Below are 13,048 nucleotides of genomic sequence, written 5' to 3' on the forward strand. Positions count from 1 at the left end.
CCCGATTTTTACAGTGTAGTGTGTCTCAGTTCCCCTGGCTAGGAAAACGGATCCCCTTCCCCCTTGCGCTTCCAGGTGAGGCGATGCCTCGCCCTGCTTCAGCTCTCGCTGGTCAGGCTGCAGCAGCTGAGCAGCACCGATTGTCCGGCACTCCCTAGTGAGATGACCCCAGTACCTCAGTTGAAAATGCAGAAATCACCGGTCTTCTGTGTCGCTCGCGCTGGGAGTTGGAGACTGGAGCTGTTCCTATTCGGCCATCTTGCTCCGCCCCCCAGAATTGTTTTTTCAAAGATACATCAGACAAAAGTAGGATATGAGAGCAAAAATTATTGCAAATGGTATGCTATGCCAATTAATTCTACATTTATTTCTTCTTAAAATCTCTTTTTGGTATGATGCCTATTTTATGCTTCAAAGGAAAACCAGGGTATACAAAACAATTTCTATTGCTAAATACCCTTTCTGTGTCCATAAAACCACTATAAGAATATACAGTCACTTAGGATATCAATATTATATATATTAATATGCTCTAGATGCTCATAAATATTAAAGATATGCAGAGAAGGATACAGGAACATAATTTTTAGATTACATTTTTCACTAATGTGGTTTTTATTGTAAAACATGAGCTGTGTGTGTTTCGATAGATATGCCATATCTGCCCTCTAGTGGAAAGATGGGATTAGCACTTCAAGCTTGCTATTCTGGTTTCCACAACAGAAATTTGCCTGCAACTAGAGGAACATCGTTACTGAGCTACCAGAAGAGTACGGATTCAATCCTGACTGTCATGTTATGCTAGGAAAAAGACACATCTGGGTATGTCTTTTGGGTAGTTCGGTAGGCTCTGCAGAGGTATGAAATATGAGAGACCAGAGAAATGCAGAGCCCTTAGGTAAGAGCTCAAGCAGAAGCCATCATGCCCATCCACTTGGTCACATGACAATATTCTAGATGCCAAGGGATAATTTTGGGCACAGCACGTATCCTTCACTCAGACTGTCCTCTGGCCCAAGAAGCTCTGGTCTTCTGCTAGAATTTTAGAAAGTTGAGAGCTACTCATAAAAACTGATTTATTTTCAGGGTTATCATGGAAGCAGAAGGTAGTACTGCCCTGGAACAAAGAGGGTGTGACACAAAGCTAGGGGAATGATGTCCCCTCACTTCCTCTGTCAGCACAGCATGGCGCCATCACATCAAGGGCAATGGACATGAAATAGCCTCAGTAGTGTCAGTGTTTTAGCACAGGACAATAACTACAGGACCCTTTAAGGATGGCACAGCACAACTTCAGGGGCCAAGGGCAAATATTGGTAACCAAGAGCTGCTTAACAAGCAGCAGCACCAGAACCAAAAACAACAAGGCACCATTCACTGCAGGGATCCACATCACCAATGACCTTAGCAGAACAAGTCAGGATATGTTGTCAAAGAGAAGGAAAATGGAAATGCCTTTTGGTGGCTGACAGGATTATATTCGTGAGCAGCATGAGATACTCTCTGAAGATGGTTGGAAATAACTGGCTGTTGGAGATCCTAAAATTTCAGGACAGGAAAGAGCCAGACAAGTAGTATTTACCCTACTATTGTGAGCAAGCTAATGTGGCTGATAAAGAAAGTCCCATCAGTCCTGTGCACCATCTGAAACATTGTCTTGACTTACCAATATGCAACATAAATTTTCTTGCTGATAAGGCAGCAACAGTTCTGATGAATGAACACACATCAAGAACAAAGGAAACAAAAGAAGGCTGGAAGAAACTAAATAGTTTGGTTAGGACTGGAACAACCCAGGCTCCACAGAGAATAAACCCCAGAGAATCTTCAATTGTCTAAACCTCAAACATACAAGGAACTTGTCAGCATCTTCACTGTGATAATTATTCCCACCATGGGAGTTCATGTTTTCTAGGTTTCAACTGGGCTTTTCATTTGGGTATCTGAACTCCTTATCATCATTCATATCAAACTTGTACCACAGGTTTTCACCTCTGGGTTTTTCCATGCCACTTTTAGAATCTTTTTCCTCCGCAATGTCTGGTACAAAGTAAGGGACCAATACATTTTAAATAAACATATTTTATAAGTTAAATATCTTCCCCAACACAGAAGGAAACCCATTCTTAAAACTTACATGGAAATCAGGCTTCACTTCACTCCACCTACTTTTTATATCTATTCCTTCAGAATTAGTTAGACATTAGGAATATCCCAGGAATAAGACATATCAAAATCATCAGATGCTAAAATTCTCATCCATAATTTCTGCACTATCCAAGTTTCCTAAAATCAGTGTGTATTACTTTTAATATCAAAGTCAAAAAACAAAATTTTAAAAATCCTTTCAGCTTCATTATCTTCTCATAAACCATTTTTACCTACATTTTTACTCCCTGTTAATGGTAGGGCCACACCTCCCAGTCACCCAGTATCAAACCTCAGGTGTTTCTGGATTCTTCCTTTCCCTGTTGCTCACCTCCCAGATGCAAACAGTCTCCAGATTACATTTGGGCTTTATTCCCACCTTCATAAAGTATCTTGCAAACATCTTTTTTTTTCCATTTTCTCTGCCACAACCCCACTGAAGATTCTATGACCTTATGGCTAGATAGCTACAATCTCCTGCTGCACTTCTAGCTTTTCCCTGCTACATCCTCAAAATATTGCAAGGTTAACCTTAACTAAAAAATATATAGGCTGGGTGTGGTTGTTCATGCCTGTAATCCCAGCACTTTAGGAAACTGAAGTGGGAGGATCCCTTTAGCCCAGGAGTTCGAGACCAGCCTGGGAAAAATAGCAAGACCCCATGTTTATTAAAAAAAAAAAAAAAGAAAAAAGAAAAAATAATAATCTGACTTGCTGGCATGCACCTGTAGTCCCAGCTGCTTGGGAGGCTGAGGTGAGAGGATTGCTGAAGGTGAGGAGGTAGAGGCTGCAGTGAGCCATGACTGCATCACTGCATCTCACCCTGGGCAAGAGAGACCCTGTCTCAAAAAAATAAATAAATAAAAGATAAATAAATAAATACACACACACACACACACACACACACACACACACACACACACACATAATTTCTTTAGTTTTGAACAAATCACTCCAGTCAAAATTGTCATTGGTTCCTGTATTAGTCTATTCTTACACTGCTAATAAAGACATACCTGAAACTGGGTAATTTATAGAGAAGCTGAGATTTGATGGACTCACAGTTCCACGTGACTGAGGAGGTCTCACAATCGTGGTGAAAGGTGAAGAAGGAGCAAAGGCACGTCTTACTCTTACATGGCAGCAGACAAGAGAGTATGTGCAGGGGAACTGCCCTTTATAAAACCATTAGATCTCATGAGACTTATTCACTATCATGAGAACAGGATGGGGGAAACCACTGCTGCGATTCAGTTATCTCCACCTGGTCTCTCCCATGACACACAGGAATTATGGGAACTACAATTCAAGATGAGATTTGGGTGGGGACCAAAAGCCTAACCATATCAGTCCCTCATTGCCTTGAATAAAAAAATCCCAATGTTCTAGTTTGACAAAGTTCTTTCCTGCTCCCACTTGGCATTCGGCTACCCTCCTAACTTCTAGTCCCTCTTCTATCCCCCTCATCACCACCTTCTGTGAATTCTCTGCTCCAAATAAATGGGCCTGCTCTCTGTTATTCATACAGACCATCTTATTTCCCCCAGTGAATTTATATCACTCACTTTTCCACACGTTAACATTTTCTCCCACCTCCTCTCACTAAAAAAATCTTCCTCTTTCTGACTGGGTATGGTGGCTCTCGCCTGTAATCTCAGCACTTTCAGAGGCCTAGGTGGGCAGATCACCTGAGGTTGGGAGTTCAAGACCAGCTCGACCAACATGGAGAAACCCCATCTCTACTAAAAATACAAAATTAGCCAGGCTTGGTGGCACATGCCTGTAATCCCAGCTACTCGGGAGGCTGAGGCAGGAGAATCACTTGAACTTGGGAGGTGGAGGTTGTGGTGAGCCGAGATCGTGCCAGCCGAGATCATGCCATTGCACTCCAGCCTGAGCAACAAGAGCAAAACTCCACCTCAAAAAAAAAAAAAAGAAAGAAAAGAGAAAAAGAAAGAAAGTCTTCCTCTTTCTTCAAGGCCTAGGTCAAGGCACCCCTCTTCAGAGATTCTGTGAACTCCCAGTCTTGTAGTGATTGCCTTTTCCTCTGAACCTAGAACATTTATGGTCCACATTACACATCTGACAGTCTTCCTTAATGGGACCAGTTATCCCCAGTTTGTGTGGAACAATCCTGGTTTGCACCTGTATTGCTGGTGAAGTATTTAATAGCATTTAAAAATGCTCAAAAATGTCCCAGTCTGGATGATAAAATGCAACCATCTACCTTATCAAACCTATCTTTGCAAAATCTAATCCCCTGGCTGAGCTACAAAGGATTCAATGATGGAACTGTGTCCCATTCCTCTGTACCCCTCTGCACACACTATGCTGTGCTTTGCCCAAAGGAACAGCTCAAACAGTGCTTAAAAATCAAGTCTTATTATCCTTGACAGTGGGGGATTCTTGTTTTGCTTATAAACAGATAATTCCATGGGGAATTACCTACCCCTTCATCCTCCCCTACACACATACACACACACACACACTCACACAGAGAGAGAGAGGGAGAGAGAGAAAGAGAGAGAGACTGACCAGAGTACAAAAAGTCTAAACTTCCACAGCTACCATATTATTCTCTTCCTCATCCCAGCTCAGGGTGGGGAAGGGATTCCTTTGTGCCTTGCAGAGCACAGAACTACACTTTCAGATTTTAAATGTACTTGTCCTTACTAGGGATTGGCCTGAAGCAAAATTCTAACATTTTGTCATCAGTAACACTCATTTTCTCTTTTAGCACATCCACTGCCTCCTTCATTCACAAAACAATGAATGAATATCTAATTGTACTAGACATGAAGCAAGATCCTGTGGACTCAAAAACTCAGCAGCAGTCTTTCCCTCTAGGAGCTTAGAATCTGGCATCAGACAATCAGGACTCTACAGGACACATACTATTGAGAAATGGATCCTGTGCTGGGGGAGCATAGTGGAGAAAGTACCTAATTCTTATTGGTCTGCTTGGATGAGCTAAGGAAGATTTCCCAGAAATGACATTAAAGTTCAGCGACCAAATAGAGAATTATTAGGAAAAGGCACATTGAACAGGATTGCAAGGAAATTGCCCTGAAAAACGTCAATTAATTAAGTATGTAAGAAACATGCCAGGCATGGGGGCTAGATGTGGGGAAAGGAATGGGCAGAAAACATGGTTGGACAGGGAGCGTGGAGCCAGATAGAGCCTTGGATAACATGCTAAGAGGTTTAGGATTTACGTCATAAGCAACGATACACACATACACATACAGAGAGAGAGAGAGAGAGATTTGTTAAGTTGGGAAAATGACTAGATTTATGCTTTAGATAGCTCTCCCATGGAGAAAGCTCCAAAACTCATACACAAAAGTTTAAGGGCAGCTTTCCTCAAATGAGAGGTTGCATGAAGAAGCTGTGTTTGCAGAGAAACTACATCATTATACTTACAACGTATGTTTACATAGGATGGCTGGATGGGAAGCGTGGTTTAATGGAGATTGTTACAAAGCATCTGGGTTCGTTGCCTCAGGCCTGTAATCCCAACACTTTGGTAGGCCAAGGCAGGCAGGCCACTTGATGTCAGGAGTTTGAGACCAGCCTGGCCAACATGGTGAAACTCCATCTCTACCAAAAATAGAAAAATTAGCCAGGTGTGGCGGCACATGCTTGTAATCCCAGCTACTTGGGAGACTGAGACAGGAGAATTGCTTGAACCTGGGAGGCGGAGGTTGCAGTGAGCAGAGATTGGGCCACTGCACTCTAGCCTGGTGACACAGTGAGACTCTGTCTCAAAAAAAAAAAAAAAAAGCTACAGCCCTCTCCACAAAATAATTACCTATTTTACTCATTTGGCACTTCATATATGCCCTTTATTATGGTTGGATTTTGAGGGAAAGGAAGCAGCCATGATGGATCAGGAGTGTAAGGAATTGAAAGAGAAGAAGAGAAGCACCTGGCTTGGGCTACTGGATGGATAATGATGGCATTAATAAAGGTGGAGAATATAGGCCACTGAGATTTGGGGGTGTATGATGAGCTTGGTTTTGGACATGCTAAATTGGAAATGTTTGTAGGAGTTCCAGATGGAGTAATTCAATTGGTTATAGAACTATGTTAGAAGGAAAACTTAAGACAAATAAATTTAACAGAGTTTAATTGAGCAAAGAACAATTTGTGACTCAGGCAGCCACACACACCAGAATAAATTCAGAGTGACTCTGGGCCTGCAGTATAGTAGGATAAGATTTATGAACAGAAAAAAGGAGTGAGGTCCAGAAAACGGAAATGAGGTGCAGAAACAGCTGGATTGATTACGGCTCAGCATTTCCCTTATTCGAACACTTCAATGGTCAGCCTCCTGTAATTGGCAGATTCTCCATGATTGTCACAAGAGTAGATGACAATCTGTTTACACATCCAGTTGGGTTACAGTTCACTATATAGGAAGAAACCTTTAGGCTGAACTTAAAATATGTAAGGAGGTGACTTTGACTTAACAATTGTCAGTGTTAGAGATCGGGGAAAGAGTTGTTCTCAAGCTAGAATCGGCATGTTTTTTGCACCTGAGTACTAATTGAAATAGCAAGAAGAGTTGATGTCATCCACGGAAAGGATGGAGATCAAAATGAAATGGAATCAAGGATTGTAGGAGAAGCACGATTAAGGGAGGCTGGAAAGGAGGTTTCATTTACCATGTTGACATTGATCAATTGGTAGTGTCTGCAGGGAGTCCCCAAGGAAGACTCTAGGGCCACATTCAGGGTGTGAGGATGGATTCACAGGGTTGTTAGCGGCAGGGAAGGTAGAAGTGGTGGCACCCCAGATTTAGGAGGCTGACAGAGGAAAAGGAGGCAGCAAGAGGTGACACTGCAAAAGAATGATAAGAAAACACATCAGAAAGACATGTTGAGTGGAGGCAGGTGCATCAGGAGATGATATAGAATTACAGGCTGAAGCAGGGAGGCTGGAAATTAGACATTTGTGATTTCATGGGGAGCTGTCTCATTGATTTCGAGGGGGCAGAACTGAGGAGAGTTGAAGAACAAAGGGGAAGAATTTAAATGACCTTGGTGAGGAAAGACGATGCCCTCAAGAAATTCCCAGGGTCTTACCCACACTGTGAAGTGGCCCAGTTCTACCTAAAGGAGGCTTGCCCTTCTAAGACAGCATCTCTAGTTTTAAACTGGCTTTGTTTGCACCTGGTCTAGCTAGATCAGGACTCAGAGCCACCTGATCACCACTGAGTGGACAATGCTCCCCAACCGCCCTGGAGAGTTCACTGGGGTCAATGGGAGAAGCTGCATGGTGTCTGGGATCCTCATTGCCAGACTGTCTTTGAGCATGCAAGAGTTCCTGTGAGAGTCCTAATCGATTTTCCTCTGAGTAAATTGCACTCCAGCCTGGGCGACATAGTCTCCAATGTCTGCCCAGGAATCTCAGCAGAATTCTTCATCCCAGCCTACCACTTTGGTGTGTCCTGTGCTTTTTGGGGTTTGTTTTTGTTTTTGTTTTGAGACAGAGTCTCACTCTGTCACCCAGGCTGAAGTGCGGTGCTGTGGTCCTAGCTCACTGCAGCCTTCACCTCCCAGACTCGAGCAATCTCTCACCTCCAAAGTAGCTAGGATCACAGTCAACCACCACCACACCCAGCAAATTTTTAGTTATTTGTAGAGATGGAGTCTCACTCTGTTGCCCATGTCCTGTGTATTTGTTTTTAATCATCTCTCCCACCAAACCCCACGCTACCCACAGCATGCCCCAAACTTAACTATTCCTTGATAATACAACAAAAGAAGTTAGGAAGTTTCTAATTTAAAAGACAGGCTGGGTATGGTGGCTAATGCCTGTAATCCCAGCACTTTGGGAAGCCGAGGCAGGCAGATCATTTGAGGTCAGGAGTTTGAGACCAGCCTGGCCAACATGGTGAAACCCTGTGTCTACTAAAAATACAAAAATTAGCCAGACGTGGTGGCACATGCCTGCAATCCCAGCTACTCGGGAAGCTGAGGCAGGAGAATCACTTGAACCCAGGAGGTGGAGGTTGCAGTGGGCAGAGATTGTGCCATTGCACTCCAGCCTGGGTGACAGACTGAGACTCTGCCTCATAAAAAAAAAAGACAAAGGCCAAAGGGGCACATACATACAAAAGGAAAAGGACACACACACACACACAAACAAGCCAAGACTCTTTCACTAAAAGAAATAGAAGTTGGGGGCAGCTAAAGGGAAGTAAAAGAACAGCAGGCCCTGCCCACCCTGGCAAGAACCCATGAAAGGACAGTGGGAGGGGAGAACCTTCTAGGTTCAAACAGAAAAGGTGAATAGCATCATTTTTGAAAATAGCATTCCCAATCCTAAATTTCAAATTAGAACTGCCTTTGATTGCAAATGTTTAAACTTATATTAAAGGAAAATGACCATCAAGGGGATTGTTTCTGGAGTCAGGCTCAGCAGGAAGTAATGGGACGGTTACCTCATTAGAATGAAATAGGAACAAAGCTATCCTTGAAACCTTAAAGACCCGGCTCCACGGCCTGAGCTTTGGCCATTTTTTACGCTGCACTGACCCCTACAGGTTCTTCCTTTTCATTCACAATGTGCTATGTACTTGGCTCAGGGGAAAAAAATAAAATAAGAGAAAATGTTGCTTTTCTTTCTTACAATCAAAAGGGGTATGAAAAGTCAGAAAAAGAAGGAAAGCGTGATCTCACAGCCAAGGGCTGTCAATTAAAACCACCTTAATAAGAGGAGCAAATCTCATCAGTGAATTTCTCATGCCCCGAGCACCAGCAGTTAAGCTTGCTACAATATTAGTAAAACAGATTGGAAACAAGCGCTTGCATTTTAAATGTGCATCTTTGATTCCCTGCCCCATGTGGCAACTGAGACCCTAGACCAGCTGCCAACCCCGTCCAGTCCCTTCCCAATACAAGGACGGTGGGAAGTTGTGGCCCTGTCTGAAGACCCAGTTGCTTGGATTGCCTTATCACTGCCACCTTGCTTAATTTCTCACCCAGAGGAGAAGGTTGAGTCCCCAGAGTGCCCACATGCATGTTAGGTTGAAACACACCTCTGTTCGGGGAAACAAGCTGCATCTTTGTTACAGGGTAGGGGGAAAAAGCGTGGCATGTCAAGTCCTTACAAGAATCTTAATGACACCTTATGGCAATAGAAAATTTGATTTTTAACCCACAGGCCATCCAGAGATCTGTCCTCTTATGGAGAAGAAAGGGAGGAAATCAGAAATATTGAGGGAGCTGGGATTCCCAGTCTGCAAGTGTGACTTGTGGGAAATTTTAAGAGTGCATGTCCCTCAAATTAAGGAATTAATCCCTCTTCACGGCAGACAGTCCAGAGGAATAAGAGATCCAAGAGGGGCTGGGACATGTGCTCTAAAATTCAAATAATCCACAAGTGTGCATCCATCATTATAGTTATATAGATTATATTATATACTTATATATATAATTACATCATCCATAGTCTCACTGAAAGGGAAGAAAGAAAAATATAAGGCCCTTTGGAAACAACAGTTCGAAAACAATAGCTTGGTTACTCTCTAAACATCACATACAGATTTTCTCACATGTGAAGCTGCCCAGTTCTACCTAAAAGAGCCTTGCCCTTCCAAGACAGCATCTCCGGTTTTAAAGTGGCTTCATTTGCACCCGACCTAGGATCAGGACTCAGGGCCACCTGTTCGCCACTGAGTGGATGATGCTCCCCAGGGGACCTGGAGAGGTCACTGAGGTCCATGGGAGAAGCTGCATGGTGTCTGGGATCCTCATTGCCAGACTCTCTTTGTCTGAGCATGCAAGAGTTCCTGGGAGAGTCCTAATCGATTTTCCTCTGGGTAATAAAGGTCTTACCTGCACGACAGCTACCTGAAAGCTCCTTTCCTCAGCAGCGGTTATCACTTCAAACAAAGCTGGCCTCTCCAGAGCACGCACCTGGGAAGAGGCTGAATGTATTGAAAACTGGTGAGCCTGGAAAAGGTAATCTTAGGTAAATCTCTTTATCTCTACGAACTGTGGGGGAAGCATTCTTAAACCTGTATATATATATATAGGTGAATCTTATTTTTTTGAAAAATGAATATGAGAAAAGAACTTTTATCTGAGGAAGGCAAGTCCTTTTAACTGATCAGGCCCAGAGAGACATGACAATGAAACAGCAATCACGCACGACTCCCCACTTTGAGCTATGTATTCATCTCTTGAAACTGCTTGCTAGTGCCACCAACAGCCATAGATTCATCTAAGAATGCTGCACCGGACACGATTACCCACATCCTGTAGCTTAACAATGTATAACCAATCACTAATCAGTGTCATTTCTATAAACCCATGAGAATTCCTGGGTTGATACAAAGCAATTTTGAACGAGCCCACTCCCTTTCCCTCTTTTTTGCCTTTAAGAACATGCTTGTAATAAAGGCAAAAAGAAGCTCATATCCAAGATTACTAGGGTTTGAGTCTTACAGGCAGCTGTCTTCACTTTGGCTCAATTAAACTCTTTACATTGTATGTTGTGCCTCAGCCTCTTCCTTTTAGGTCTACAAAATTTACAAGAGGAGGGAGTTATTTCTAGTGTAGACATTTGATTTGACACCAAAAATAAAAACATGGAAAGTAATTAAACCACTCATGTCCTGTAGCTTAACCACTTGCCTTTTTCATGAAATTACACTTGTGCCTTAGACACTGGCCCAAGCATTAGGCATCTGGAATTTCAGGCTGTCTTTACCACTGATCATCTAGTAATTGATTGGGCAGTGATCTGATTTAATGGGTGAGCTAGCTGTAATAATTGGATTGACAATTTCCATAGATGAGGTGCTCACTCAACACACCATCTTTCACCCATTAGGATGTTATGCATTTACTCCAATAGATTCAAAGAGAATCATAATTATTCACAAAATTTTCCAATTTCCCACTGCAGTTGTCACTCAGAAAGTATGCCAAGAAGCTCAGCAGAAGAAATGCATAAATATGTAAGCCTTTATTAAATGATTCACCTCGCTGTTGGCAACCTTCAGTCTAGGAGCTCCCATTTTCATTTACTTAAGGAACCTTGACACAGTCCTAAGGCATATAGGACTATGAATGCCTTAAAAATGTATCCTGTTTCCTTACACATATATTGAGTTTCCAAAAAGTATCAGAACAAACACCAGTTGCAAAATAACAAGGTTTCATGGTTACAGCTATAATTTCTGAAAAACTGGGAGCATACAAATATTTCCCAATTACAGAAAGATGTCACTAATATTAACTTTCCCTGTCAGTTGTGTTTTGTTAATTAAGCATCTTTTGCCTGAGGGAATAAGGCACTTCTTGTCCTCCCTGGGGTTGGAAGGTAAAAGTAAGTAGAGATTAGGCAGCAACTGGAATCACAAAAGCAAGTGCTGCCTGGCTAATTCCCGTCCCCACCCCAGCCCAAGGCAAATGATAGAACGTTCTATTTAAAGAAGTCCATTGACAATACTACTGTTCTTTCAAAGCCTAGGAGAAAGTAAAAATTGTATGAGAATCTCCTTTTTTCACTCCCTTCAAAATGCTGGGTATACATAAAGTGATTGAGAAAGGAAAAATAACTCAGAGAAGTCTGAGCTATGTGAGCTATGCAAAATGCATCAGTCCCAAAAAGGCATGAGTATGGGACTTCAGTCATTTATTAGGCCCAGAAAGATATGAGTATGGGACTTCCACTCCCACCAACCACTGCCTGGGGGCAATTATTTAAAGGCATTTTGTTCTGACTGGCTGTTTCACTCGTAGTCTTTATGTTTCTGGAATTTGATTTGAAGAACAATGTAGAGCCAATCATAGCTTATTATTTTAATGTAGATTTTTGGTTAACAATTTAGGAACTCTCTCTTTTCCTTGCGGCTGGGTGCAATGACTCACACCTGTAATCCCAGCATTTAGGGAGGCCAAGAAGGGTGGATCACCTGAGGTCAGGAGTTCGAGATCTGCCTGGCCAACACGGAGAAACCTCATCTCTACTAAAAATACAAAATTAGCCTGTAATCCCAGCTACTTGGGGGGCTGAGACAGGAAAATCACTTGAACCCAGGAGGCAAAGGTTGTAGTGAGCTGAGATCATGCCATTGCACTCCAGCCTGGGCAACAAGAGTGAAACTCTGTCTTAAAAAAAAAAAAAACCTACTTGTAACACCTGCTAACAGGAGTATATATATTCAGGACAACTTGAGTCTATAGTTGCAATCCTCAATAACGACCCAAATAAACTCTCTACTTTTATTAATTTTGCTTCTGCTTCTTCTTTTTAGGTCAACATACTATGACATTATAGAAAGTTGGATAAAGTTTTAAATATTGTTATTTGTATTATTAAAGTGATTTCTGATTATTTTTGAGTTTACATGCAGTTATCATTGTCCATACATCCCAGGCAAATAGAAGAGTTTAATTTAGGAGGTTTGGATGTTGCTTGAATGCATGATTGTAGAAACACAAAATAATTGACTAAGTGGAGGTAGAGAGCTCTAATACTAGCAGTTACCAAAGTGAGATGCATACACAGCAAGGGCTTTCATAGAACTTTCAAATTCCTTCTCATTGTAAGTTTTGGGGGAAAAAAAGTAAGTTATGCCAATAGTTACTGGTATAGTTTGGATATTTTTGCTCACCCAAATCTCATGTTGAAATGTAATCCCCAGTGTTGGAGGTGGGGCCTGGTGGGAGATGATTGGATCATGGAGGAAGATTTCTCATGAATGGTTTAGCACCATCCTCTTGGTGCTGTTCTCAGGATAGTGAGTGAGTTTTTGCAAGATCTAGTCATTTAAAAGTGTGTGACACCTCCCCACTCTCTAGCTCCTGCTCTGGCCACATGACCTGCCTACTCCCCCTTCATCTTCTACCATGATTATAAGTTTCCAAAGGCCTTCCAAGAA

The sequence above is a fragment of the Rhinopithecus bieti genome, unplaced genomic scaffold (genome assembly GCF_001698545.2).
Source record: "Rhinopithecus bieti isolate Rb0 unplaced genomic scaffold, ASM169854v2 scaffold_13674, whole genome shotgun sequence".
NCBI classification, from domain to species: Eukaryota; Metazoa; Chordata; class Mammalia; order Primates; family Cercopithecidae; genus Rhinopithecus; species Rhinopithecus bieti.